Here is a 15,264-nt window from a genome sequence, read left to right on the forward strand (position 1 = left end):
TGCATTGAAAAATACTTGGAAGTTTGCTATCGATGTGGCTAGCCTTATAAACAGGATTGTATTATATGCAGTTCAGAGTATATGTCAAAGATGGGGGATAAATGGAATACAGCTGATGACTAAGAGCTTCCTCAGCCTAGAGCTTAATGACAGTGTTTGGGAGTAGCACATTCAGGTCAGCAGCTTTGTTCTGGTTTCAGTGCAAAGATGCGTCCTGCTCTAGAAGCAGTGTATCACCCAAACTGTGTATACCCCTGTTGTCTCACAGAATGGCTGGGGTTCATGACTCCATGCACAGGCAGGATCACCTAGAGCACACTGCACAGGATCTCATCCAGGTGGGTTTTGAATATCTCCAGAGGAGACTCCACAGCCTCTCTGGGCAACCTGTGCCACTGCTCTGTCACCCTCACAGTGAAGAATTGTTTTCTTATATCCAGCTGGAACTTCATGTGTTTGTGCCTGTTGCCTCTCCCTCCTTCTTTATTCAAGCACCTACCATAAACAGATTAAAATATACAGAAAGTTTGTCGCTTAACAGCTCATTCTCTTACAGCAGAGCAAATAACAGATGTCTAGAATCCACAGCCAGAATTAAAAAAAAAATACAGTCTATCCTTAGGCCTGTGTTTGGATATTTAAATAAATGATTTTTGTTGCTAAGCATGACTTTAGATTGCTCATTTAATATACCTTTATTATGAACTGGGGCCCCTAAGCTTTTTACCATTTTTGAAACAAAAAAAAGGACCAAACCCAGAATCTTAACAGCAAAAACAGTTCTCAGTCTCCAATATTTGTTATTTGCTGTTGAAAAGTTTCAACAATATCAATCATCTGCAGGTTTTGGTACTTTTAGAAAAAAAAGAATTCAGTCTTCAAACCTGACTTCAGTGGGCAACCTGATCTAGTGGGTGGCATCCCTGCCCATGGCAGAGGGGTTGGAACTAGATCCTTAAGGTCCCTTCCAACTCAAGCCATTCTATGATTCTATGACTCTACAAAGTCACAGGTGTAAACTATCGAAAACTAATCTATATGAATTCAGCTGATATAAGTTAGAGGTATATACTGAAAATCTGCTTTAGAATATATAGTTATCAGAAGCAGGTATAGTTCTCCCCCACCAAAAAAAAAATAAAATAAAATCATTTATCTTACACAATTCTTACAACGTGAAGGTTTTTGTGAAGGGAATATAAAAATAACGATAAAGCATCTTTCACCCAGTAAATTCTGTACTTTTTCTATTTTCATCAGGAAATGTAAGTATGCAGTATACTGCTCCCTCCCAGAAATACCAAATTCACAGGTAATTTAGTCATACGGATCCAAAGAAGAATTAAATCTTTTTTGTCAGAATAAGTTCTTGCATACACCATGCTTACATCATGTAACATTAATTATTGTGTTGATAAGGATAAAACATAGAATAGTATGTACAATATCCTTGATATATTTATGCTGAGTGGCATACCTATTTGCACAGCTCAAATGGGAAAAAAAAATTATCTTGTGAAGTACCCAGAGGCATTTACATGTCTGCTACCACTTACATTACTGATACTCAAAATGTATGTGTATAAATCTATGATAGCTAAAAAAATATGCAACAGAGCAAATATCTGAATTTGAGATAATCAAGGACTGTTGGCAAACCACAGGAAATTACATCAATCAGCTGAACTATTGTTCATGGCTTATTATCCAGTACACCAGATATTCCAGCCAAATCTTTAACTATTTGTTCATTAGTGCAAGTAAGATATAACACTGAAAGTATTTAAATTTGCCTGTTGGCTTGTCACTGATATACAGGTACATTTGCTTGATTCCCTAACTGTTACAGGTCACTCAGTCTCGTTTGTGCCTCTAGGAGAATGTTGGGATGAGTCCTCTTGGAACACATTTTGAGACACATGAAGGAAGATATGCTGAGTGGGAAGTCATCACGAGTTTACCAAGGGTAAATGTAGCCTGATCAATCTGACTGTCCTCTACAATAAACTGATGGAATATATGGACAAGAGGAGAACAGTGGACTTGACCATATTAAGTATATCTTGACTTTTGCACATTGTGACATTACAGACTGTGTAGGCGGAAACTAGAGGGGTGAATAACTTGCTAGATGGTCAAGCTCAGAGAGTAGTGTTTAATTGATTGTACTCTATCTGGATGCTGGTATCAACTAGAATTGCCCAGGGATCTATCCTGAGACCTGTCCTTACACATTTATCAGTAACCAGGGGGACACAAAGAAGTGCACGTTCCTTAGGTCTGCAGGTGAGACCCACAAACCAGGAGGACTAATTGACATGCTCAAGGGCAGGACTGTCATCCAGAGGGACCTACACATGCTGGACGAATGGGATGACAGGAACCTTATGAAATTTGACAAGAACAAATGCAAAGTCCTGCACAAGGGAAGAAAAAACTCTGCAGTGATGGGGTCATCCTGGGCACTCCTAGGACAACTCCTCCTGGCAACTCCTGGGGAGTTGCTCTGTTGAAAAAGCCCTGGGGGTTTTAGCAGACAGCACTCTAAATATGAGTCTGCAGTGAGCCCTGGCAGCAAAGCTGACCAACGCATTCCTGGTCTGTATGGACAGGAGCACAGAGGCTGAAAGGGAATGATTATCCCCTTCTACATTTGACAGGTCACACTTTCCATACTGTATGCTTGGATAATTCTGTTTGAAAAGACCCTGAAGAGGTCTAGTCTGGGAGCAGTACGAGGAGGTCTAGTAAGTATCAGATACGAGGTTAGACCAAATTGGCTTTGTTCAGTTGTCTTTTGAAAGACTCCAAAGACAGAGACAACACAACTTCTGTGGGCTGCCTGTGCTGGACAGTCCTTGTGTTGAAGAAATTTTTCCTTACATCCAGTCTGAACATCTCATTTCAATTTAGGCCCATTGCCTCTTGCCTTCCCACTATACATAACTATGAAGAGCCTGTCTCTGCCTTCTTGAGAGCCTCCTCACAGCTATTGTTAGGTCTCTCCAAAGCCTTTCCAGGCTGGACAATGGGTTATAGTACTTTTCAGTGAATTTATATCTGTTTTCTTTTTTTTTTCTTTTCATCTTACTGATCTTTACCTTCAATCTACATAAGCAGTTTTCTCATCTATTGCCCCTATTGACGGTTGGACCAGATGATCTTAGATATCTTTTCCAACCTTTATGATTCTCTGATTCTATTCCAAAGGTGGATCCTCAGTCTAGAGCCATCATATCTCAATGGCAAGAGTTTCAGAGAGATCAGCAGGCAATGGGCTTACAAGCTCATAAATCTACATGAAAGGTCCCATTCATCTCAAGTGGATGCAGAAATGAGCCCTTAGTCATAGTAAATGAGAAATGTTTGTTCAGTCTGAGAAGAGGCCACTTGGTTAAAGGTTATCTAAGAAGCAGACATCTGATAACTCATTCATTCTTAAACACTGTAATATAAAAGACTATTAAGCGCTATACAAATTCTTAGATATTTAGCTGGGCAGGAGGTAAGGGGCGAAGTGTATTTACTGTATGTTTCTTGAAGTAGCATTATAGCAGTGACATGCATGATTTTTTTCACTACACTTCATTTATATATATGCAGGATATCAAAAAGAAGCATAAGGCTTCTTTTTGTCATTAGTAAGTCATTAAAAATTAATATCTCGTATGTGGCTTTATATATTAAAAGATGGTTTTGATACATTAATTACCATCTGTATGTTTTCTGAACTGTCTCAACCGTGGGAAAAGATTTTACATGTCCTTAAACTTTTGTTGAATCTGAATACATATTTAGGAATCACTATTTAACATTCAACAACCAATATAATTTGTTTTAGGAAGAATTTTTGTTTTATTTTAAATTTAATTCAAAGCCATCCAAGTGTAATATATTTTCTAGTAGATGGTAATCATTCCAAAATCCTGATGGCCTAAATTATTAGATTTATATGCTATTAGTTCACTGTATGCACCTTGCACAAAGATCATTCCTTTTAATAAAACACAAAATGAAAGACGTGTTGATGGGTTCTTCCTTTTGTTTTCTTTCTTCCTCTGTTTTCCAAATTTTCTCTAATTTTTGCTTTCCTTAGTTTATTTATGTTTAACATCATACCTGCATATTTACTTCTCACAGGTAGATCAAAGAAAGGCAGCAGTATGTTACCGTGTCTCAAAATATAAATACACAGCAGATACTTGGAAGAATCACCTCCCTTTTCTATTTATGGTGAGAGGAGCAACTCAGAAGAGAACTGAAAACATCTACTTTTTTCTTGATTTGTGACTTGACAGAGGTAGTATAGTATAGAATATATACTATACAAAGATAGTGTAGAACTTTTACAGATTATTATTAAGCATGTAATAGTACAAAGTTTTATGACTGAGAGCAAAGGTGCAGGACTTACAAAGATGAAGGAGAAGGACAATAGTTGACTAAAGAGCTAAGGCATCAAAAATGGAGAGAGCAACAAATGAAGAATTCATAGGGTGAATTTAATTCACGGATTTCAATGCAAATAGAAATATTTACTGTAAATGATAACATTTTCCAGGTTCTTGGAACACAAGGTAAAGAACAGAGAGAAAAATAAATATATAGAGAACTAATGGTATTGCAAATTTCCTTAGCTTCAAAAAACACCCTATAAGAAGCAAGCATTGGAAAGAGAACAAAAATAGTAAGAATTTTTTTTAAAGTATAGCTAAAATTTAAAACCATACATACTTTAGTTGCTTGTATTTGGGTACAATTTGTCATAAAACATAATCAAAGTAACTGTAAGAATTCAAAAACTGCATTTCCTAACTAATTAGACCTATGTTATTTGCATTTTCATTAATGTGATCAGGAGACAAAATTTTTGGAGAAAGAATACAGAGGAGGTGATATACTATGTTGGTAAGCCAGACATGTACATACTAACTTCTGTATACCTGACTGCAGAAAGCAATTAAAAGCAACAAAACCAGCAACAAGACTGCAGAGTTTGGGTACCACTACACTGCATATTCAAAAGGTATGTATATTTTTACATTAGAAGTTAAAGGCAAGATGGAGTGTTGAGATTTGGAATAGTTAAGTATATTTATTTATGAAAGGAAATTGAAAGTAAATAGTAGAAAAGAAGAAAGAACTAATTACATTTAATTACTTTAGATGAAAGTTTTCTGGGGGACAGATGGAATGAAGACCTACAGAAACATGTTTCCAATGTCAACAACAATTATATATGAAATGAATATCTGTTGGTGTAACCAGACAGATATATCTATCTGTTGGTGTTTGAGACATTCTATCACCCAAATTTTCACTAGCTGGTCTGCAGTTCTTGGACAAACTTTTTGGCAACTCTATTCCCATGTTCTTTCCCCCTAGATTTAGGTATCTATGGACCCCTATAGAAACATTAGAGCACAGAAATTATTAAAAACTAATAATTAACTCACACACACACACAAATAGTGTGTTTTATTCCCATTCTTTAAAGTAAATCCTTGAAGTAAACTCCTAAAGTGATTTTATACTTGGTTCTCTGGTACACCTGTTATTCATTTCTTGGAACAGAAAGTCAAAGAAGTTTACAAGAGAAAGCTTACAGAAAAGGTGACATCAACAATGAAAAAAGGAAAAAAAAAAGTAAAGAAGAGTTTTCTTCCCCTTAAGTTATTATTAATGAGGAGGTCACCAGTAGCCTTCAAAAAGAAGCTTTCAGTGCTTTTAAGGCAATTAGAGAAAGAAGAGAAATCAGTAGTGGTAAATAGTGGCTAGGTAGCACCTGCTCTATTTTGTAGTCCTTAAATCTCAAATTCTTCTACAATTATTGGTCAAATTTATGAAAATATATATTTTTTTATCCTTCTGAAGTTATGTTTTACTGACAGATCAGGGATGTATCTATTTAAATCACTTGAAAAACATATTTTATAACAATGTAAAAAAAAAAAAGATTTTGCTATCAAAAATAAAGTAGATCCTTAAAGAAGCACTATTTTCTTTGATGCACATTGTAATGCCCTCTGGGCCTACTGTTACCTTTTTTAGAAATATTTATACGTAATAAACACGTCAGTGTTATACTGCAGATATTTTAAATAACTCCTGTTTTATATATGTTGTTTATTTTTTAAGTTAACAAGCTTTTTATTTTTTTATCATTTCCTACCTCATATCATTAAAATGCTCACATTTGTTATGTTTTTATGTGATGTTCTACATGCAGTTGAAAGTATGTAATAGAAAACATTTTCCACTGACTTATCTGGAAGTAGATTCACATACAGATTTCAGAGGTAAATTTAGCATTTTATCATCCAGTATTTCATTTTACAAAACATGCTATTTAATAATTAGGTTCTGTTCTATTTGCACTGTCACAGTTACCAAAATGGTTTATTCTAGATCTACACAATGAGATGAATAAAGTTTTTCATTTTAGAGAGCAGCAGGATCCTGTAAGTGAAGCATTCAGTGGCATGCTTAGATTCTTGTATATTCCAGTTTTGCTAGTGGCCCATTACTTGACTTTGACATCTAGAATCTATGCACATAAAACTAGCACTGTGATTTAAGACTGCGATTTTTAAAATCCTCTTACCACCATTTAGTCAGATTTTTTCTCCCAGTTAACTAAAATTCTACTTTTAAAAATAACCAAAATTTCCTTTTTTTTTTTTAATGTATATATATATATATATATATATAATTATTTAACAGATCAATGTTCCACTCATACCTAGGCCTCCAGTGGGACATTTTCTTTCATTTCCTTTCCCCTTTGGGGCACTCTAAATACAGTAATCATGTTTCACTCATTCCCAGTATAAACATAGAATCAAGGTCTATACAAACCACAGGGGAATTGATTATATTTACTCAGAAGTATAGGCAGAGGGTAAACAGGTCATGTTCCAAAAACTTTGCAGAGTCTCAGAATAGTTGAAGTTGGAAAGGACCACAGAAGGTCATCTGGTCCAACCCTCCTGGCTCAAGCAGGTTCAGCTAGAACAGCTTGCCCAGTATTGCTCAGCAGTTAACGTATGATATGGGTGACCCAGTTCAGACCTCTTGTTCTTGAGGAATACAAACCTGTAACTCTTACCTTACAGGAAGATAATTAAACATCTTCACTAACTGGATGGAGACTGACAGAAAAAAATTAATTGGACTAAAACCAGAAGAACGGTACTGTAGTTGTATTCCTTCAGAAGGGCCAAGAACTTGTTTATATTTTTTGTTTCTCCTATGATCCAGGATGCTTTTCCAGGTAGAAGGTCTATTAAGCCATACTTTGAATTGTCATTTTGATACAACCAAATTTCTGTTCTTTAAACTCAAATGAGAAGTGACAGAGACAAATCCCATCAAGACCAGACTCAGCATTAAAATTCTGGCGTAGGGGGAGGTGGAGGTTTGAACCTCTTCAGAAAGGCATTGAAACAAGTTCTAATTTTTATATTGTCACTTTCTCATTCCCATGACAAGTATTAAAAAGAAATGGTGATGCTTTTGCAAATGATGTGAATACTTGTTGGATGTGCTCTGAATAATCTATTAGAGAAAGCTGTTGAAAGCACTACAGTATGAACCTGCTTTTGGATCTAGTTCAACTTTTGCCTGAACTACCATAGTGACACAAATATGAAGACTAAGGAAATTTTAGATATGTGGATATGTGCAATTCTAGTTTCTAAGCAGTTTTGAATAACAAGAGACACTGAATTTATCATTAGGCAGCAGGAAACACTAGATTGCCTAGACTGTCAAATCTATCTTTTGTACTATTTTTCAGAGCATGCCCTCTGAAAAACATATAACATTTTATATACAGCATATCCTAATATGTTTTACTTATCTAGAGTGAAATTATCTGGACCCAGGAAGATCTCTGCTGCCAATTCTCACACAGTACTTAGCACAATGGAATTTCAAATCTGTGTTTGTTCTCTAATATAAACAGATTCCATGGGATTGTGTGCATCCATCAAATTTATATAACTCCCCACCTTAGAGCTGTGTTGCAAAGGAAATGCTTGCTTCTAAAATCAGGTAATCAAACAGTAAATACAATACTTAAATTTGCTACTTCCTGAATGCAAATCTTAATTACACTTTTTAGGCTAATTATTGTAAACTTGATTTTAAGCATGGATATTACCAACTGACGTAATATTTCTTCTGTTTTCTGTAATTACTTTAGCAGTTTTATTATATTTTAGCTTTAATATCTCTGCAATGCTGACAATTATCTTCTTCGCTGTATAACAACCATTTCAACTTTTGGTAATTTTGGTGATTCCTTATTTTCATGACTAGCTTCTCTGTCTTGAATGGAATCACTGCTGTCTGTCTGCTAATATGAATAAACATGCACAGCCCATCTCAGAACACAAAACACTTCTGATGCTGAAAATTTTTCTCATTTCTGCCAGAGATATATATTCAGGCTTATTATATGGAAACTAACTCCTTGATATTAAAAATTTGCATATGTATGAAGAGTCATCCATCTGCATTCAGTTATTCTTGGTGCAGTGTTTTAAAAGTTGTGAGTAGAAATTTCAGACCTTAACTAGCATTTTTACAGTTTATTGATCGGTTCTTGATCCTTCCGTAAGAGGCTTCGCCTGACAGAAATACTGATGAAAATAGGCTTGATACAGGAAAAAGGGAGATATGGCTTACATCCTAATTGACAATTCCAAATAGTGCTGCAGCCAGCAGAGCTCCTATGATGTAAGTAGCTCTGAAGGTCTTCTCCAGATCCTCACCTGAATCACCTTCAGAAAATGTAAAATCAGTTTGAAATTGCCAAAGTCTAACTTCCTTGCTTCTGTTTGTTTTTTCTGTTTGTTTGTTTGGTTGGTTTTTTTGGTTGTTTGGTCGTTTGTTGTTGTTGTTGTTTTTTCCTGTTCTGTGGTCTTAAAGATAGAACACAATTTGTTCTTAAAGACAAGCATAAACTCAGATCTTATTAAAATAGTACTGTATTTTCTAAACTGTTTTCAGTTTGCTTTTATCAGAATTTTATCAGAATTATTTTGCAGAATATTTCATGAAAAATTCATTAGTTGCACTAAGAGATATATACTAAGAGATATAACAGCATCTTGATTAATTAATCCCCATTTGATTTAGTAGAAATACTGAACTTAAATAATTGAAGTATTGTTAGAAAAAACATTCATGCTCCCCTTCACCATTTTCCCTCATGATAGTGCAGAAGATGTTGGTTTTTATTCGTATATTCCTCTCTGTTAGTTTCCCTTTTCAGAATTCACGTATTTCAGACCTAGTGTAATGAATTTTGTCTACAGAAAAGGCAACATTGGGCTTAATACACTTGGACACTCTACACTGTCCTTCCTGTTCTACCTACTAGGAGCCACTGGCAGAGACGGAAAGGATCAGACAGGTTCCTCATCAGGGAGGAGAAATCCTATGAGGAGTACAGAATGCGGGGTGGGAGGTGGGGGGGAAAGAAAAGAAAAAAAAGAAAAGAAAAAGGGGGGGGGGGCAGGAAGGAAAATAAGAGGAAGAACAAATGCAAAAAGACCATTTGTGGATGTGCAGTAATGGTTTACTGGTTGTACCTTGTTACATTGGTATGCGATGCAAGGTGAGCACAGAAAGGGTGATCTGGAGTCTAAGGAATTTAAATGCTGTATGTTATGGTGAGTTATCAGGAAACTGTTTCATATTGTATTGTAGTCTTAACATTCAAACACAACACAGAATGCAGCAGTGACACAAGTAGCAACTATAGAAAGAACTGTACGCAGGTACAGAGAAATAAATGAAGTAGGACATTTGGGAAGACCAAGAAATGAGCTCTGATTGTCTTGATATATTATCATTAAATATATATATATATATATATATATGTGAATATTTAACAGCCATTTTTTTCTCTGACACTTCTGGAAGAACACTACTTTTGTATAGCAGAAAGTAGTTCAGTGTTGTAGTAATTGCCAAGAAGAATTAATGAACTAACTGAAGCTGGAAGTCTTCAATAAAATAAAATAAAATAAAATACCAAGTTGAGAAATGTGTATAAAGCTCTTCAAAAGTCAACATATGATCTAATAACATTTATAACTGAGAAGGGGTTTGATTTAGCTTGTCTTTATCCAGGTTTAGGTTTCTTTAATAAAAATGAGGTTTGTGTGTTCCTACTCCCTATCTTTTTTTTCCAATAATGTTTGAATACAGTGGTCAATTTTAACTAAATTTGACATATGGTTAAAAGACACAGAAAAACAGAACTCTCATAGAGGATAAACTCTTACGCGTTTTATAAGAGCCAATGACCAGGTGAGAGACACACAGTTTAGCACTTCGACTGGTAGAAGGGTTTCAGCATGAGTGTAGTTAACTATTTTGTTCGGTCTCTCAACTGACCCACATCGTCACTGTGGAAGGCAGGGCAAATTTGGGTAATTTCCATACAAAAATGAGGACTAAGATCCAGTGCAAAGTCTATTTGAGACTAGAAGTACTACTGCCTGACATGAAGCAGTTGGAAAATAGAAGGCAGAGGATAAAAGCATTGGAAAAGCTGATGCTGCATAAACCTTATATCCTTATAAGCACTCAGTAAGGTGTTGAAGAGTTGCAGTGCAGCCCTTCCACACACTCAGAGATCTCCACGGGTTTTTCAAAATGCTGTTGAGAAGCGTGGCAAAGCTGGCCATGGAATGACATATTTCCATTTTAAATAGAAATGTTGCAGCAAAACAATTTTAATATGCAAAGACAACCATTAATTGCTCAAAGCTACTTCTTAAATAACAGAGCTACTTTGACAGCCTGAGAGACCAATCTATTCCCACAATAGCCAAATTTGCAAATTTATCAAAGGAGAAAGTATGCAAGTGCAACGTCTCCCCTTCTTAAAGAAGAAATGGTTCAAAATAAAGAATTCTGAGAAGCTATGAGCTATAAAATGAGTCAAAATCACTTTCCACCTGGCAAAGAGACAAACATTGAATCTGCATCCTAATTAAGCATATGAATAAGAAGTGATTGATATTAATTTCTAAGAAGAACAACTTTGAAAAATACTTTCTTACCAAAAAGCATAAAGAATAACTGTTAAGGCTATGGAAGTAGTAGTAGTAGTAAATTATGCTGCAGTTAGAAGCATTCAATTTTTTTTCCCCAGGTGAACTGACGTAATAGATTAAACATTCAAAAAAGTTTCATGATTCACAAAAGAACTACATCATTAGTACCGAATGTAAAATCACTTGCTAGGAAGCATCATTTTGTTTTGCTGATGCCATCATCCTATATTACTTTTTAATGGCACAATGAACTGTCAATTGAGATTAAGTTCTTTGAAAGGGTCTTTTCATTGAATTAAGCTTCTTAATAAAAGTAATTACTTTTCTAATTTCCCACTGGGCTATTACAATATAATCTTGTACCAACCGGAAAAAACTAGAAAGTCAATCAATTTTATTTGGAATGGGCCTCAATTGTTATTTGGAATGGGCCTATAATATCAGAACCAAAGCTATGGCCTTGGCAAAGTAGTATGTTAGCTGAATATGTTGTAGGGGAAAAAAAAAAAAAAAAAAGGAAGGAAAGAATAGAACCAAATATTTATTAATTATAATGTGGAAAGAAAATCATTTCATTATTTAATTATAATTAGGTTCCCCTTAAATTGATATATTTTTCAAAACAAATACAAAGAAGGAAAGGGAAGAGCAGCAGCATTTCCTCACAATAGTTTGATAGCTGAAGGCAAGCATATTTTAGTAACCCAGCTAAGAGAAAAACAGATGAAAGCAAATTTAATGTTCTTACTGAAATGTTGAGATTTTTATTCACATGAGAAAAAAAAAAACACCTGAAATTTGGAGTTTCAGAGATAGATAATGTCTGGACACAGAGTTCCTTTAATTTATAGCAGATGATATAGCTCTAGTTTCAATGTGCAAACCTGATGCCATGTATTTATAACTGAAAGATCAGTTTTTTATGTGGAACTAGCGAAGGTGGGCAACACAGCAAACCAAGTTGGGCATAGATACTCCGTTCCTGTTGATCACATGCTGCATTAAAAATGAAATGTAGGTGCATTGCAAAAGAAATGAAAGCACTCAGGTAAACATACTTCTGTCTGTATGGTGCCTGGCTCACATACAGTACAAGTCACTATAGGTTTATGAAATTCTGGTGAGACTACTGAGAGACATCTGGGAAATAGTACTCAGATAACTAAAAAATGACCTTCTGAAAGTGTACAGCTTCATATAAGACTGAGAAGGTGGTCTCTAAGTTCTTCCTTGCTTTCTCTTTGCAAAAGCAGAAACACTAAAAACGACAAGATACCACACACTTAATTTCCACCTAGACACATTGACTATCTTTCCATCGGATTATAGGAAAATTTCCTTCCAGAGAATCATTACAGTCAGCTGAACAAACTACTCAAAAATACAGGTAGAAGATTTTTGTGCATGTACTTTTTTTTTCCATTTTGTTTTATAGGAAGCTGCCTTTAATGCTTATATTTCAACCTAATTCTTTTCTTATAATTAGAAACCATACCTATTTCAGCATAACTTACAAGTAATCAGTAGATTTTTTTACATTAGACCTATCTTCACACAGAATTGAGGACAGAGAAAAAATGAGGTGCAGTTAAATAAAGAGCCCCCATCTTCCCTGGATGGTGTAGCTCAAAAGTATATAAAATGCTTTCTTTAGTTGCTCCAGTTTTTATTAGGTTTTAGCTGCGAGCACCATGCAATAATACTAAGCATAGTACATAGGTTTAACTAGAGACTTCTAATGCAAAATTTTGCAATGGACTGACTGCTAGGCTACTCAGAATTCAAGCAATTCAATTGCTGTGGTGAAGTGAACGTAAAATAACATATATTTTATATTAGGTGATTACACCACAGGACGTTCCATAATCAGTTTCATTGCTGCCTCATTATCTTAATAGCTATACTGAAATAACTTGTGTCTTGCAAAATGAATCCTCAGTCTCAAATAAATAAATAAATAAATAAATAGAAATCTAGCTTTATTACTCATGAAGTAACAATAAAAAAAAAAGTAACTACGGAAAATAATATCAACCTTAATTAAAATGTAATTTCAAACATTGATTTTAAATGTGCATGTCTATAGCAAACCTGCTATGCCAAATGATTCATACCCCAGAAGTGTTCCACACGGCATGAACAGAAGAATGCAAGTATCTGCAAGACACAGATATAAGGTTTTCTTACCTCAGTAACATTTACAGTCTAGTCTTAAGACACACTCCTTCCATTACTAGTAGTTAACCTCCTTCCACCTGTCAATCAGTATACCTTTCCCTGTTTCTAGTTTGTTTCTAAACAGTGTGATTCCTATTGAATGATTCATCTTGTATTTGTATGCATATCTTGTGTGGGTTTCACTGTGCTCTGTATACTTCCACAAGACCTCAAATGAGATTTTGTACTTTATGTACTTACAAAATACATGTACAAAGGCATCCAATTAAACTGTTGTAGTTTGTGAAGTTACCTTACTTAAAGGTACTAAGATAACTGCACACTGTTCAAGAAGTACCCTCAGTTAAAAATTTTATGAATTAAATAACTATATTCCCTCAAAAGTCCAAGCCAATGTTCTCTATTTTTTAAAGCATACTGTTCATCCAAAAAAAAAAAAAAAGAGAGAAAGAAATTAAAAAACATAGCCAATTGCACACCACGGTGAAGTGAAAGCTTATGAATACACAACAATATTGGAGTAATTCAGACAAATTCATAGCCATATAGAATTAATGCAAGAAGCGTTAATTCTTGAAAGAAGAAATCAGGGACAAAAGCGGAACCAAAATTATTAATAAATTTGATAAGACACCTGTCTCCAGACAGACATGCTCTTCTTTAAAGATCATGTTAAAAGTGAACACGCATCATCAGCCCAATGGAGCAGAATTCAGTGGAAAAGATCTAAGTCTTTTTAATGTTGATTTATCTCAAACTATTGCATATTTACAGTAAACTCTGGATCTGGGTCTGAAATTAGAAAAAAAATAGTCCCCATCCACTGCCACAATATAAGTGTCTGCTTTGGGATGGGACATATCTGTCAAGGCTGTAGAAACAAAACACTGGCTCTAAGGGTTGTGTGATTTTTGAAGAAAAAAAAAACAATGGGCATGCAAATTCCAGCATCTCAGTCTGCAAGCTGAATTTCGCTGTTGTCTGTCAATAAGCACTTATTTAAAAATATGCTTAAAATAGTGGAAAATAAGAGAATTCTTTCTTTCTAAAAATAAAAGATAAAAAGCACAACAACAAATAATAAAAAACACCAAAGACCCCACACGAATATTTGATTTGCATTTTCTTATTATATTCAGAGCATACTTAATTAAAATTGAGCACGCAGCCCTAATAGTCGTGTAATTACTTCTTTTGCAAATCTGTAATAGTTCCTTTCAAATCAATGGAGTTGTTCTGTCTTAGTGGTATAACTAATACTGTGAAACTCCTAGTTCAGAAGCCTGTATCAGTTTCAAAATACAATAATATGTTTGCCTGTCCAACTTTCACTAACAATATGCTTTATGCAGACACCTGTAACTATCTTTGCTGAGAGATCTCAGTAGGACTCTGAAGCTTAGGTGACTTGGAGACTTGGTATTTCATATTCACATTTTTCTTACAGGCAGGCAGAGTTTGGTCCGACTCCAAAGCACCTAGTGAGGCCAACTACTTTTAGGACAGACGGTTCTTTTATTCTTTGATCCTTGTAGGATCATCTCTGACTGCCTCTCTGGTACCCTATGCTGAACCTGAAGAGCAGAAGATGACGCAGTGTCATGGTCAGGTGTTGAGATGAATTTGAATTTTACGTGGCATGGTCTGAGCCATAAAACTCTCGTAAGACCATGAGAAATACCCACTTTGGTGTCTCAGAGATGCCACAAAGAATTTTCCTGAAGATAAATATCTTGTGTAAGCCACATAACCCTGTCAGGAGCTAAGTACAGTTGTATATATAGCAACAACTCAACAACTGCATGCATTTTCCTGGAGCACCATAGTTAGAAAAAAAAAAAAAAAAGGAAAGAAAGAAAAAAAAATAGATTACCATAACATATAGACCAGATTGCATGTTGTATGTTGCAGACAATTATCAATTCTGCTATTTTATCAAGTGTTTGCTTTACCAATGTGTTCTGATTTAACATGTCCACTTGAACAAGAGCACTTGGCAGTGAGAAAAATT

The sequence above is a fragment of the Cygnus olor genome, chromosome 2 (genome assembly GCF_009769625.2).
Source record: "Cygnus olor isolate bCygOlo1 chromosome 2, bCygOlo1.pri.v2, whole genome shotgun sequence".
Lineage (NCBI taxonomy): Eukaryota > Metazoa > Chordata > Aves > Anseriformes > Anatidae > Cygnus > Cygnus olor.